Genomic DNA, 15116 nt, shown 5'->3' with positions numbered 1-15116 from the left:
AGCCTAAGGTAAGGGACACCCTTTGAAGCAGAACTTCCCAACCCTGGCTGCCCATCCGACTCCCGGACTCTTTCTGGGGAGGAATGTTTGCCTGTCCAGCATCTCTTCCTATTAGGAGCCTCTCGCCCCATTCAGTGGAGATTTTCTTCATTCAAGGCGGTAACCAGACCCAGGATCCATCCAGACCCTTCGCCAGTGATTGGTTCAGGGGCAACCAATTAGAGTTTGCCCCAGGAATTTTTGTGGAATCAGCATGAAAGGTTCTCACTCTTTTTCTCCTGGATTATTAGCTGTGCGGACCATGGAAGCTTGGTGCTTCTGGAAAGAACTTGAGTGAGAATGTAGGAACCTGGTGGAAAGTCAGGAGAGAGCTGTTCATGGTATCCTTGTAAGTGCTGGATCTAGCCATGTCAGATCTAAGTCTACCTTTGACTTTTTATTTATATAAACTGATACACCTTTTCTTGCCCAAGCTAGCTGCGTTTGTCTCTTGCAACCAAAATAACCCTGACCACCCTGACAACAAAAGTATAGGCAAAAACAACAACAGCAAATTAAGTAAGTTGAAATTTATCAAAATTTAAAACTATTGTACATCAAAAGACATTATCAACAGAGTTGGAAGGCAACCCACAGAATGGGAGCAAATATTTGCAAACCATATGTCTGATAAGGTATTAATATCTAGAATGTATAAAGAACTCCTACAAACTAAACAACAAAAGAAACAACCCAATTCAAAAATCAGCAAAGGACTTAGATGTTTTTCCAAAGAAGATATACTAATGGCCAATAAGCACATGAAAAGATGCTCAACATTACTAATCAATAGGGAATGCAAATTAAAACCATGAGATACCACTTCACACCCATTAGGATGGCTGTTATTGAAAAAAAAAAAAAAAAAGACCAACCTAGGAAATAAGAAGTGTTGGTGAGGATGTGGAGAAACTGGAAACCTTTGCATTACTGGTGGAATGTAAAATGATGTGGCCTCTGTGAAAAATATTTTGGCTGTTTATCAAAAAATAAGCATAAAGTTACCATATAATCCAGCAGTTCTACTCCTAGAATTCCAACCAAAAGAATTGAAGGCAAGGACTCAAACAGAAGTTTATATATAAATGTTCATAGCAGCATTATTCACAATAGCCCAAAGATAGAAACAAGCTAAACATCTGTAGATGGATGAATAGATAAATAAAATCTGATATATATATACAATAGATTATTATTCAGCCTTAAAAAATGAAATTCTGATACATACTACAACATGGATTAAACTTGAAAACCTTATTCCAAGTACAATAATTCAGTCAAAAAGGGACAAATACTGTATGATTCCACTTATATAAGGTACCTAGAAGAGTCAAATTCATTGAGACAGAAAATAGAGTGGGGGTTGCCAGAGGCTGAGAGGGTGGGAGAATGGGGAGTTATTATTTAATGGGTGTAGAGTTTCAGTGGATGACTTTAAAAAGTCCTGGAGGGCTGGGCACAGTGGCTCATGTCTGTAATCCCAGCACTTTGGGAGGCTGAGGCAGGCGGGCAGATTACATGAGGTCAGAAGTTCGAGACCAGCCTGACCAACATGGTGAAACTCCGTCTCTACTAAAAATACAAAAACTAGTTGGCCATGGTGGTGTGTGCCTGTAATCCCAGCTGAGGCAGAAGAATCACTTGAACATGGGAGGCAGAGGTTGCGGTGAGCCAAGATTGCGCCACTGCACTCCAGCTTGGGTGACTGAACAAGACTCCATCTCAAATAAATAAATAAATAAATAGTCCTGGAGATGGATGGTGATGATGTGATGGTTGCCCAACATTGTGCGTGTACTTAATACCAGTGAATTAATTGTACAATCAAAAAGGATTAAAATCATAAATTTTGTTATGTATATTTTATCATAATAAAAGACAAACAAAATAACAATAAACAAACAAACAAACAAAACTTGGCCTTGACCAGCACATCTACTGTATTGGGAGACAATTCTCCCAGGGCCAGTCAGATTTCTGCATGTTTTGTGAGCAGAGACAGACTACCTTTGTTCCAGAGGATCTTTTCAAGGATATTTGTAGAGCAGACAGCCTTGGAAGATAAAGATAAAGATAGTGTCCCCTTCGGGAGCCAAAACCAGGTTTATTGACTGTCTGGTGGGCAGGTTTGCTGCCCCTTATAAAAGACGCGGATTGCCTAAGCTCCACGTTCCTTACCTTGTCATGCAAGCCATTGCATGTGCAGGTATTACCTGGCCCCCTTTGCATTGTCCTGCAGGAATTGGGGAACAAGTGCAAATGCTGATATTTGGGCTACTCTTATTGTTGTGAGGAAGAAAGTTCTTTATCTTTAACCAGAAGTCTTGTGTCTTCTGCCAGCATCTATGAAACTATAGGAGGTCAACTCATTGGCTTGGAAGTGTGGTCAAATCACAGGCCCTTCCCACTTTCTTCATACTTTTTGCATCGGAATATCAGGTGGGAGAAAAAAAAAAAGTCTGTATTTCTGGCTCATGCCTGTAATCCCAGCACTTTGGGAGGCCAAGGTGGGCGGATCACTTGAGGTCAGGAGTTTGAGACTGGCCTGGCCAACATGGTGAAACCCTGTCTCTACCAAAAATACAAAAATTAGCCAGGTGTGGTGGCGCATGTCTGTAATCCCAGCTACTTGGGAGGCTGAGGCAGGAGAATCGCTTGAACCTAGGAGGCAGAGGTTGCAGTGAGCTGAGATTGTGCCACTGTACTCCAGCCTGGGTGACAGAGTGAAACTGTGTCTCAAAAACAATTCTGTATTTCTGACATTATGATGCAGTGGGCCAACTTGGGTTTATAAGAATCTTGCCCTAGACCTAAACCCATGAAGAGTTGGTTTCCTCCTTTTGGAGGCTGCTTCTCCCTTTTCACTCCAGCTGCCAGGACACTCACAGTGAAGTTTCCCTGTTCACCTACCTGAGGACCAACATTCATCTCAACCTTCTATGTAATTTCTATATTCCTGCTCCTGGATTTAAAACAATTAAGACGTAATTCACATACCATAAAATTCAGCCTTTCAAAGTGGACAATTCAGAGGTTTTCAGCATATTCACAAGATTGTACAACCATCATCACTATCTAATTTCAGAATATTTTAATAACCATAGAAAGAAATCCTGTACCCAATAACAGTTACTCCCCATTCCTTTTTTCCCATCCCCCTGGAAACTACGAATCTCCTTTTTATATTTATGAATTTGCCTGTTCTGGATGTTTTATGTAAATTGAATCACACAGTGTGCACCATTTTGTGTCTGACTTTTGTTTAGTGTGTCTTCAAGGTTCATCCATGTTGTAGCATAAATAAAAACTTCATTTTTATGGCTGAATAATATTCCATTGTATGGATTGACCACATAATTGTTTATCTGTTCATTCACGCTGGCATTTTGGGTTATTCCCACTTTTTGGCTATTATGAATAATTCTGTTATGAACATTTATGTAGAAGTTTTTATGTTTTAAATTTTCTTGTGTATATACCTTGGAACCAGGGGGTCATATGGTAACTCTTTGTTTAACCTTTTGAGGTGCTGTCTAACTGCATTCCAAAATGGCTATGTACTTTTTCATTCTCACTAGCAATGTATGAGACTTCCAATATCTTCACAGCCTCAGCAACACTTGTTATTGTCTGTCTTTTTCATTGTAGCCATTTTAGTGGGTGTAAAGTGGTATTATATTGTGGTCTTGATTTGCGTTTCCCTAATTGTTCCTTTTCTTGTGTTTTCATTCATATTTTACCATTTCATGGTATGCTCTGAAGCCTGACATCTTGTGGAACAAGTACCCCATGGAGTGGGAGAGTCGTGAGTTTCAGGGACAGATAGTCCCAGGTTTGAACCCCTTTGTATCTACTAGTTATGTGACCTCGAGCAAGTTATTTAACTCTCTGAGTCTCGGTTTCCCCACTTATTCTATGTGAGTTATAGTATTAACCGCTCTTGGTGTTGCTGTTATTATAAGATAAATATATGATAAAGCCCCTGAGTGGGCCTGGCACAAAACAAGTCCTCCATGAATCTCACCAATGAATCCAAGAGTCAGAAGGGGAGATTTACTGCCTGGGAGGAGACCTAGGCTGGGGATTGTTTAGCTTTTAATCTATCATCTGCTTTACTACAGCAACTTTTTACAACAGAGGCATTTCTGTGCCAAACATTAGCCTCTCTGTGCCTCTGTTTCCCCTCCATGCTATGGAGGTGTGTCTTCCTCAGAAGCATGGTGGGCCGCAATGCGAAGGCATGAGGAATGAGGCTGCACCATGCTGTCAAGTACTGGTGAATCTGCCAGGATAGGTTCTGGCACTTCCAAGTCCGTCTCTTGCCTCAACCATCAGATTAGCTGCTGCCTGAGGCAATTTCTTCCCCCCTCAGACAATGGGCTCTCCTTCTCCTGTGCAGATTTGTCCCCTCGTGCCCCTGTCCCTCAATAGAAGGGACAGGACACTCAGGAACTGTGGGCTGATGTGAAAAGCGGGTTCCTATCCCTCTGGTATGACAGAAACAAGGTTATCCCTCACTCTGAGTTGAGATCTGCCTGCTGGTACCATAGGACAGCCCCAACTCCGTCCCAGGCAAGCAAAACCGGAACTGCCCTGGGAGTCAGGATGCCAGGCTCTGTCTTAGCTACTGCAGAGTTCATCTTCCTGGAGCTCAGTACCCAGCCCAGCCCCTGAGTTCCTAAGGGGCAAGTTGGACCCACTAGCCCCTGGGTCCCTGGCATCCACACAGAGCTGGGCACAGAAGCCACTGACCGAGCCTACACCATCTCTATAGACCAATGACTGCATCTTGTGCAGACCCTGCCCTCCCATGGAACTATTAATGACAGGGCCAGCCCTGGGACAGGGGAAGCAGCAAGATATCACCCCATGCCAGGGCATTGGCCCTAACTAGACAAGCCAACAGTCAGAGAGGGAGAGTCAGAGCCTGGGCTGCCAGATCCCCACCCCAGCCTGAAATAGAAACCCATTTCAGAGACAAATGGGGAAATGGTCCCAAGGCAGGAGGGGCAGGGTGGGCTGTTGCACCCAGCTTCCTGAGAGTCTCGACGGGCCCCGGGTCCTCTGCTGTAATGGGCACCTGTTGCCAGGCTCCGCCGACTCACTCTAATGCTAAGGAACCAGGAAAGCTAGGTTCAGAGCTCTGGGTGTGGACACTGACAAATTACAGTCCCAGCTTCCACATTGGACAGGATCCTTTAATTTCTCTGAGCCTCAGCTTCTTCTGCTGTAAAATAGGAATAACAGTAATCCTGACTGCTTTCTTTTTCTTTTATTTTCTTTCTTAATTTTTTTTTGGAGACAGAGTCTTGCTCTTGTCACCCAGGCTGGAGTACAGTGGCACGATCTCAGCTCACTGCAACCTCCGCCTCCCGGCTTCAAGCGATTCTCCTGCCTCAGCCTCCTGATGCTTTCATTTTTGTGTAAAACACTTGACACATTGTAGTTGCTCAGTCAATGACAGATCTTGTTATTATTACCTAACTTTCTCTTTCAGCTCAATTTTGATGGAATGATTTATTCATCTGTTATTTCATTTACTTATTCGTTCAGCCAAACAGCCAACGCACACCTACTAGGTAAGCCACAACAGCTAATAAAGTTTTCAGAGTTAGGTAAGAATTGAAACCCTAGCACTGCTGCTAGTTGGCTGGATAACTCTGGGAGAGCCATTTCCCTTCAATAAGCCTCCATTTCCTTGCCTGTAAAATGGGAACAGTAAATACCATTTCTGGAGGGCATTGGGAAGTTATAAAGAGTCAGTGGCACTCGAGGCGAGCAGTTTGAGACCAGCCTGGGCAACACAGCAAAATCCCATCTCTACAAAATATTTTTAAAAATTAGCTGAGCATTGTGACACATGCCTGTAGTCCCAGCAACTTTTAGGTTGAGGCAGGAGGATTGCTTAAGCCCAGGAGTTCAAGGTTACAGAAAGCAATGACAGTGCCACTGTACTCCAACCTGGGTGACAGAGCAAGACCCTATCCTTAAAAAAATAAAAATTCCAAAATGAAAAGGGTCAGTGGGACAGTGGTGTGAAAACAGCCAGTGCATGGCCACTGATGGGAAAACAGGTGGCAGTGGGCTGTACAGAGAAACCAGGCAAGCTTCTGGCAGAACAGGCCATGCTGGGAGCTACTGGTAGTCGGGCCTCCAGAGACAGCCACAGGATAAGGCAAGGGCAGGAGAGAAGAGTCGGCAGGCTCAGAAACAATTGCCAGGTTTCCGGACCATGGCCCCTCCCTTTCTGATAAACTGACAAACAGTGAGGAAATGCAAAAAAAGGTTGTAAGAGTTTTAGAAGAGTCCCAGCCACACAGACAATCGAGGGCAGTGTGGAGTTCCCCCCACCCAGCCAGTCATACACACACACACATATACTGGCAGCTGGATGTTCTCACTTTTGCATACACACCCAGGGGCTTGGCACACACACAGTTGCACCTTCTGGGGCACAACACTTTATGTTTGCAAAGGGCCTTCTTATTTTTCATCTCATTGATACTGAGGGGTGGAGAGGTTCCCTGAATCTGACCCATTCTAGAGCTGGCAAGAGATGAGAGTCCCAAATATCTTCAAGAGCCGGGACTGAACGCATGGGCTGGGCTGCCTGTTTTCTCTGTGTGGGTGTCAGCAGAGCTGAATGGCAATAGAAACTCCGGAAAAGTTTTAACCCAGCTCTCCGAGATAGGTCCTTTCATCCTTAACAGGTCACACCTGGACTCAGGGACCCATTTTTTTTTTTTTTTTTTCCAAACCACTCTCGTGGGGCCAGCTCCAGGCTGTCTTAAGATTTAGCTGGAATGGCAGAGGTGAGAGGCTTCCCAAGGGTCTCCTCTGTGGACAATTATTCGGTCACTAATCCTTCCTACTCACTCCCTCAACCAAAGTTCCCGGGGAGTTCTGAGGGCAGGGCCCAGCCTCCTCTGTGAGGGCTGCTCTCCAGCGTACTACACTTAGCAGTGTTCACATAGCAGCGAGAGACCACTGTTGCCCCCATTTTAGAGAGTAAGAAATTGAGGCCCAGAGAGGAAAAGTGTCCTTGCCAGCCATTTGGACTCATACCCAGACCTTTGTGGCTCTGAGTCTTGCCTGAGCTATTCCACTTCTTCAGCAAGACACAGCCCAGCACCAATGTGTCCATCTCCTCCCCGCCCCCGCTGACCCCATCCTGCGTGCCTCAGCCCTCCATGCTATGCAGTCTGCAGGCTCCAGGCATAGTCAGGCGGAGGAAGGAGGAGGACCCCAGTGTCTGCCCCACTGCTGCTCTTGCCTGTGATGAACCTCGGTGGCTGCAAGTGGACTGCATGTACTCAGGAAGATGCTAGGGGAGCTGAGGGGCGTAAGCCCTTCCAGGCATGGACCCAGAAAACTCACCCAGGAGTTAGCGAGTGCCCTGCTTGCAGTCCGTGAAGTGCTGGAGCAAATTCCCACTCGCGGAGCAGCCCCTGCTACCAGTCAGTTCTATGCCTGAAACTGTCGCATGCAATGTCTGGCAGAAGTCTGGAGAGGCAGCAGATGAGGAAACCGAGAGACTTGGGGAGAGGAAGTAACTTGCCACAGCACAGAGCTGGCAAGCAGCAGGGCCAGGACTCGAATCCCGAGAACCCTGAGGCTCAAGTCCTTTACACCAATGCTGACTCATCCTCTACCCAGCTGCCCACAAGTCACTTTCTTCACCCTCTGTTTGCTCACCCAAACAAGCAGCATCACCAATTTAGCCCAAGTGACTGTTGGGAGGATGGAGTGAGATAACATTTCAGGACAAGGGCCTGGCACAGGGAAGAAACGAATTGGGTGGCCGTTTTCTCTCCTCCTCTACATTCTTACCCCAGCCCTCTCTTGGCTTCTCTGGAGTCTGGAGATGGCCCTGCTTCTGCTCATTGCTGCCGCAGGAAACCAGTAACCTGGTTTTCTCAGCAGTGCCTGGAAGGTCCGTTAAGAGAGGCTGAGACCCCGAGATTAATGGCTGTGTTATCTGTGGCTCCAACCCTGTGGGCCCAGACAACTTCCACCCAAGGATGAGGATGGCACCGAAGATGGAGGGTGATCCTGGGGGAAAGGCTGACCCCAGGCGACCCTCCCCTCCGTAGCGCCAATCCGTCCTTGAGCTTGAGCTTAGGCTTTATGAGGAGAAGGCAGCCAGGGCGGCTCTACCTGGGCCCATGGTGGGCCCTCCCTGTCTGTAAGATGACTCATTCTCCCGCTTCCTCCACCTCCTTTTCTTTGTTACAGGTACTTATTGGGCATCTACTCTGTTCAGGTAGTGTTCAAGGCACTTGAGGTCAAAAAACAAAGTCCCACCCTTGAGACACCTGTAGTCTAGCAGGGGAGATTAGTTTCTTTTGGTAAATATATAGCAGGCCAGATAGTGATAAGAGCAGCGGTAGAGAAACATAAAGGAAGGTAAGTGGCAGAGAGCTAGGGGACTGCAGCCTCGGACAGGTGGACAGGCCCCATCTGGATTTGCCAGATCTCCCTCTCCCAGCCACCTAGCCTGGAGGAGACCCTTCCCCAGGCCCCAAGCCCCCACTCTGTGCCAGACCCTGCCTCGGTGGATCTCAGCAGCAGGCCAGTGCCAAGGCTGAGACTCCCTGGGCACAGGCAGCAACTCAGGGCCACCAGGGCTTTGAGAGGGAGCATCCCGAGCTTGCACCCCACTCCCAGCCCTGGGGAAGCTCTCTGCTTCCTCTGTGGTCCAGAGAGGGAGCACATCCCTCAACCAATCCCCAATCCCAATATCCCAGTAGACAAGAGGGCACTGGACCCAGAGAGGGTCAGGGCTTGCCTGGGTCACACAGCAAGGCAGAGCTCCCCCTCCTGCCCTCTCTTGGCATGTCCACAAAGGTAGGTTCAGGGGTGAGCCTCCCAGCACAGTGCTGGCCTGTGAGGGGCTGGCTGTGCCCCCTGTCAGCTCCTGGTAAAGGAGTGTGAGGAGTTTCTGTGGCAGGCCCATCTGGTAGTGTCAGCCTGCCCCACCCTCTAGGCTCTGACAGCCAAATTCTCCTACCCTAAGCCCCAGGAAGCTGAAAGCATTTTCCTTGCAACCCCAGCTCATGAGAGTTTTGGTCAACCCTGCCTCAGCTTGCTGTGTGACCTCAGGCAGTCCCATCCTCTCTGGCCTCAGTTCCCTCATCTGCCCAATAGAGGAAGTGAATGCACTTACATCTCAGGAGTGTCACGAAGAGTGAGCAGGACACTGACAGGAAGGCAGCTTGCACATTTTTAGACACTATCCAGATGACAGGCAAGCAGAAAACTCTCAAAACCAGCCCCTCATCCTGTGGGGCCCTGGGGTAGCCCCAGAGCAGGTCCTTGATCCTTGATGGGAAATAAGCACAAATTCCACCAAAGCCACCTCTGCTCCCAGCCAGCTGACAGGAAGGGCCCTTCCTCCGTCCTTGTGGTGAGAAGGTATGGGGGGAGAGACGGGAAAGGGACAAGGCTGGGAGGCCTGGGAGAGCTTGTTCCGGGAGGCCGAGGCATAGCCCTGAGGTAGCCTTGAGAGCCACCAACCTCAGTCAGGCCCCAAGGCTGGGGGAGGATGTGAATGCTGGGTGCACAGTGTCCACCTGGGGGCTTGTCAGCCATATGTGCCTGTGCTGGAAGGTGCACATGCAGTCACAAGGCACAGGTGTTTGGAATTGTGCCCAAGTGTGTGTGTGTGTGTCTGTGTGTGTGTTTCTGTGAGTGGCTCTGGAGTGTGTACACCTGTTCACATACATGGTTGCCCAGGCCCGGGCCTCTGCATGTGCTCCACACACATGACGCTCCTGGGGAGCCCCACAAACCCCTAGTCCACAGGCCTTGTTTTCCCAGGCTCTGAAATCCTTACCATAATCCCAAACTGTCCCAGATACCACGGGAGATTTGTGCGGTTCCCAGGCTCTGGATTTTCCCCAGGAATAAAAGCAGTTACATAAGATGAGAAGCCTTAGGGGATAACTTTCAGGCACAGGCTCTCCCAGCTCAGCCCAGGGTGTAGGCTCCTCACGGGGAGGGGAGGAGTGCCCAAGGTTGAAGCCCCTCAGACCCTATGTTGCCTGTGGGCACTGATCCCTCCACAGTACTCAGTCACCAGCAGGAAGCCCCTGGGTCCTTTACAATAAATCAGGTGCTTTACAGTTTACACCCCACATGCCCTTGCTGGGTGATGCTCACCACTAGCTGGCCAGGCTGACTTTGGCATCCTACCCCCCGAGGCCCTGCCCCCAGGCAGCCACTGCTAGCTCAGTCCTAGGGTCTTCCTTCCTGGCCCTGGGCTGGGCTCGCAGTTCAGTACTGGCTACTCCCTTGGGTGGGTCTCACCCCTTCCTGAACCTTGGTTTTCCCAGCTGTGGAATGGAGCTGTTCCGATCCACACGAGTCAAGGGCTGAGAAGGGTCTCTGCAGCCTGTAATGAGGCCCCTGGCAGACAGGAATGGTCTCGTGCACATCCCTGGCCACCGCCCGTTGGCCCCTTGCTGCTCCCAGGAGTCAGGAGGGAAAACACTACCTTCAGCCCTCTTGACTGAAACAGACTGGCCCCAGTCTGTAGGAGGAGATGTGGTCCCTCTGGGATTCAGATCAGATCCTAAAGAGAGTTGGCCCACTTCAAGCTTGCAGGAAGCATGGTTGGTGGTCTGCTTGGACAGGAGGAGACTGGACATCTTTTTTTTTTTCCCAGACAGGGTCTCACTCTGTCACCCAGACTGGAGTGCAGTGGTGCAAACACACAGCTCACTGCAGCCTTGACCTCCTGGGCGCAAATGATCCTCCTCAGCCTCCGAAGTAGTTGGCACTACAGGCGTAAGCTACTACGCCTGGCTAATTTTTGTATTTTTTTTTTTTCATAGAGACAGGGCCTTTCTAGTTTGCACAGGCTGGTATCGAACGCCTGGTCTCAATCAATCCTCCTGCCTCAGCCTCCCAAAGTTTTAGGATTACAAACGTGAGCCACCGTGTCTGGCCAGAGCTAGGCCCTCTTGCTGAGCTGCAGAGGTTTTCCCTCTCTGCAACTTGAGCCCCTCATTCTGTCCAGTCTGGGATCTGCTATTTGCCATCCATTATAGGAAAGCACAGAGAGACCACAGAGACCTGACCGAGTTGTAAGGAGCACGTGCCTGTGGATGCAGTTCTGCACTGGTTCATGCACAGCACACCCAGACCCGGACACAGCTCCACATAACTCGTGCAGGTTCACACATGCATATGCACATGTGCCCTGGCACCTGCCACACTTGGAAACATACCACCCACAGTAGGCACTCAGGCACCCTCACATGCATGCACCCACCTCCGCCCAGCATACATAGGGCTCTAGCTTAGCTCAGCAGCAAGTTACATGTGAAGAGCTTTCAGAACCAGGAAAGAGATGGGAGAGGAAGGGCTGAGTCCTTGGATGCCCAAGCCCTTCCTTTGCCCCTCCCAGAGAAGCTAACAGGTTTCCCCAAGGACACAGATGGTTTGTGTGGCTCACCCTCTTCAGCCATCCCACATAAGTCCTGGTCAGAATACTCAAAGAAAGTAGGCAAACGTTTTTATGGGAGGATTGTCCCCAACTTGCCCAGTCAGCCACCAGTCCTGCTTGTCACCAACTCAAGGCAACATTTCAAGCTAATCACTGTGAATTTTGGAGCTCTCCACCCCCCAGCCTATGCTGAGTTCAGACATGGCTGTGCATCAATGATGCTGCTCCTGCTGGCTCCGCAGGAGTCTTTTCTACAACCTGAGGTCTCTCAGAGAGAACGAGGTTTGCCTTTGAGGTCTCTTCAGCCCCATTTCTTGTTCTTTCTCTCCTTCCTCTTGATGGCCTTTCAAGGTGCCCAGTGACTCCACAATTCCCTCATCCTGAGGGGTGCCTACAATCCAAGATCCGAACCTGTCTCTGCTCTAGGGCCACCCTCCCCTGAGATCCGTGAGGTACTCCCAGCACCTCTGCTGCTCTGATGAGGAGGGGCCTCTGGGTTCACTGTCATCCACCCCAGAGAGCATATGGTCATTTTACCAGGCACCTGCCTCCACTCCAGGCTGGCTTAGGCAGGGAAGAGAGCTTTTCTGGGGCTTCTCACATGATTCGGCTGAAGTAACCTCTTCCTTGGGAGTTTATAAGTTTGCAAGAGTCAGACTGCCAAAGCCAGGGCCAGAATCCTCCGACATTGGAGCCAGAATCGGGGCATGTTACAGCTTTAGAGTGTAGAAAGTTGGAGTTTGAATTGTAGACTTCTAGAATGTTTGAGTAATTATAGACTCTTAGGGCTAGGACGGTGGAATTATAAACAATTATAGCCAGAATTGGGGATTAAAGGAAATCAGGGCCAGAAGCAACAAGAGCATCACTCGGTCCCACCTCCCTGACAGCTGAGAAGAGAGCTGGCTTTATCACTCAGCAAGTCAGGGCTGGGCCAGGCCTCTTTCTCCCTGGGAGGGCTCTATCCAGACCTTCCAGAGAAGGTCTCAGGGCCTCTGGGGCAGCAGTACTCCCTGCTAGGGGACAGTGGGGACAGTGGCTTGCCTCTGCCCCTGCCCGAGCTTGCACTGGCCCATCATGGCACCCCATCACCATGAGATATATTTAGGTGCCCTCCTTAGATATTTCCACAGCTCCCAACACTGCCTTTTTTGTCCCCTTGTCCTCCAAGGCCTCCGGGCAACTCCTCTAAACTGACCCAATGAAGTCAACAGGAATAGGGGCACTTGCTCTGCCAATGCAAACTTTTTAGCCCCAAAAACAAGGCTCAGCCTTGCTGGGGGGAGGGCCTCCTGGTCCATTTCTGCCTGCAGCTCAATGCTGACCTCACAGCCTCCCTTTTAGCTCTCAGGGCCTGTCTTGGTCCAGGGACCAAACATTCCTGATCTTGTACTGGACTTTCCTCATTCCAAGCAGAGGGCACCCCAGGCCCCTGCTCCTGCCAGTTTCCAAACACACACATACACAGGGCCAGCATTTTTCGGTCCCTCCAGGATTTTTCAGGACTGAGAAGCCTCCATCCAAGCCCATGGCTGCCCTGCCTTTCTCCCCCAACATCTCACCCACGCTCCATCCCAGGCTTTGACAGAGACCTGCATGGTCCCCTCCCAGACTACATCTTCCCAGGAATCAGATGGTCACTGAGAATTTAACAAGGATTAGATCTGGAAATGGGAAAGGATCCCCCAGACATACTCAAATAAGGACTCTCAGATTTCCAGCCACACAGCTTATTGGAATCATTGGCTCTGTGAAAACTGAGAGTTCCTGGGGTGGGCAGGGACCCAGTTGTGTGGGGGTCACCATTACTATCATCATAGTTTTGTCACCAGCTGTTAGGATTTCTATGTATCAGAGATTGTGCCAGCCACTTAATATCCAGGCACTCAGTCAGTCCTAAAAATAACCTATGAAGCAAATACCTCCACATCTACATTTTACAAAGGAAGAAACGGAGATGCAGTGAGGTTTTGCCCAAAGTTCTGCAGATAAAGTACCAGAGCCCTTTTGCAAGCCTCTCTAATATTTCTGCATTTGCTTAAAACAAATTTGAACCAAGCCTGGATGACACAACCACCTAACTGTCTCAGAAGGCAGCCTGCTAGGGGAACCCCCTTCTTCGTGGTCCCCAGGGTCCTGCAGCCTCTTCCTGCCCAGGCAGTGGAGAAGAGGCAAGAACTTCATTGATGGTCAGGGTTCCTCCTCATAAGCCCAGCTCTCCTGCCCCTGCACTAGGAGTGACCAAGACAACCCCCCGGCCCCGCCCTGCAGCACACACCACATACCCGACATCACAGCCTCACTCCCGCTGAGTCCAAGTCCTTGCATCTCAGTTTGGGAGACAGGCAGGGGATTCCCACCACAAGATAAACCCAGCTTACCTCCAAGACTTGAGCCAACTCATTGGATGGTAATTTATCAGAACATTATTTTTACATTAAAACAAATGCAGAAATATTTTAGAAGCATGCAAAATACACAGGAATTTTGGAAGATAAAACAATGAGATTTCGGAGCAGCTTCTCTTGTGTGTGCATGTGTTTGTGTGTGTGAGAGGGTAAGCCTGGGACCTGTCATACTTTCTCCACCCAGATCTGGGTGAGCTTTCACTCTCCCAAGCCCTCCAGGGCACTGGGTGGAAAAGGCAGAGCCACCACAGAAAACATTCTGTCAGTGTCACCCCTGCACAAATGTGCCCCACCTTCCATCACCCAGCTCAGCACACCACAGGGGCCATGGATGTGCCACATAAAACACACACCTCACAATTCACACAGCACATACCCAGCGCACCATCCTGCCGGGGCTCCCGCCACAGAGTGTACATGCACCCTGGACCCCTGTGTTACCCCAGCACAGTCACTCAGAGCTATAGAGAGTTGCAGTGCACACTTCTCGCAGGCGGACACACACCGCGATCCATGGGTCACACCTTGCACATACTGCACACTAACCTCATACAACCCATTAACCCATTGCTCACAGTAATTTTTTTTTTTTCCAGACGGAGTCTTGCTCTGTCGCCCAGGCCGGAGTGCAGATCGCGCTCACAGTAATCATTTACACATTGCCCACACTACACACACATGCAGGGACTCACCCCCGGCACCCGCCCTGATCGGCCGCGACCCTGGAGTGTGCAGGCCTGTCCTGTATCCCCGCGCCTCGGCACCCCTTGCCCCTCTGTCCCCGCCCGCGCACGCCCTTACCTGCGAAGCGCAGCACCAGCCGGTCCGGCCCAGATGTCACTTGCCCAGGCGCTGGTGGGAGGCGAACCCGTCAAACGAAGGGTAGAGGTGTAGATGGCGGCAGCAGCTCCGGCCCCAGCGTCTCTGGGACCCAGCGGAGCCAGAGCAAGCGGCAGGGAGGGGCTGTGGCCATGCGGCCTCGGCACCCCGCGTTGAAGTCCCGCCCAGCCCGGATGGGACTCCGCGGCCCGCCCTCGTGGAATGAGGGGTAGGTGATGTCTGGAAGAGGCTGCAGGCCTCTGGGGACCGCTCCTGGGCTATGACCTGGGACCGGTGGACTCCAATCCAAAATCCTTCATGACTTTACCCTCCCTGGCCTCAGTTTCCCTCTTTGTATTGGTATGTGTGTGTAGGGGGTGAGTATCAAATGGTGATTTCTC

At 49.9% G+C, this 15116-nt stretch overlaps 1 protein-coding gene across 46 annotated transcripts in view; it reads right to left on the bottom strand.

Annotated features, from left to right (window-relative positions):
- The window catches only part of P2RY6 (pyrimidinergic receptor P2Y6), a 33235-nt gene extending 18337 nt beyond the window's left edge, over positions 1-14898 (bottom strand). For 24 of the 46 annotated variants that reach the window (XM_077963733.1, XM_077963741.1, XM_077963738.1 and 21 more), the window contains exon 1: positions 7417-7544. The gene's annotated coding sequence lies outside the window, so the exon portion shown is untranslated. Of the gene's footprint in view, positions 1-7416; positions 7545-9205; positions 9361-13869; positions 14114-14697 lie in introns of those variants that run through there. The other 22 variants (XM_077963745.1, XM_077963748.1, XM_077963771.1 and 19 more) reach the window with 11 other exon arrangements.
- Positions 14899-15116: the final 218 nt, after the last annotated feature.

Source organism: Macaca mulatta, chromosome 14, assembly GCF_049350105.2.
Source record: "Macaca mulatta isolate MMU2019108-1 chromosome 14, T2T-MMU8v2.0, whole genome shotgun sequence".
NCBI classification, from domain to species: domain Eukaryota; kingdom Metazoa; phylum Chordata; class Mammalia; order Primates; family Cercopithecidae; genus Macaca; species Macaca mulatta.
The sequence above is the reverse complement of the archived record's forward strand: the minus strand, read 5'-3'. Positions and strand labels throughout refer to the sequence as shown.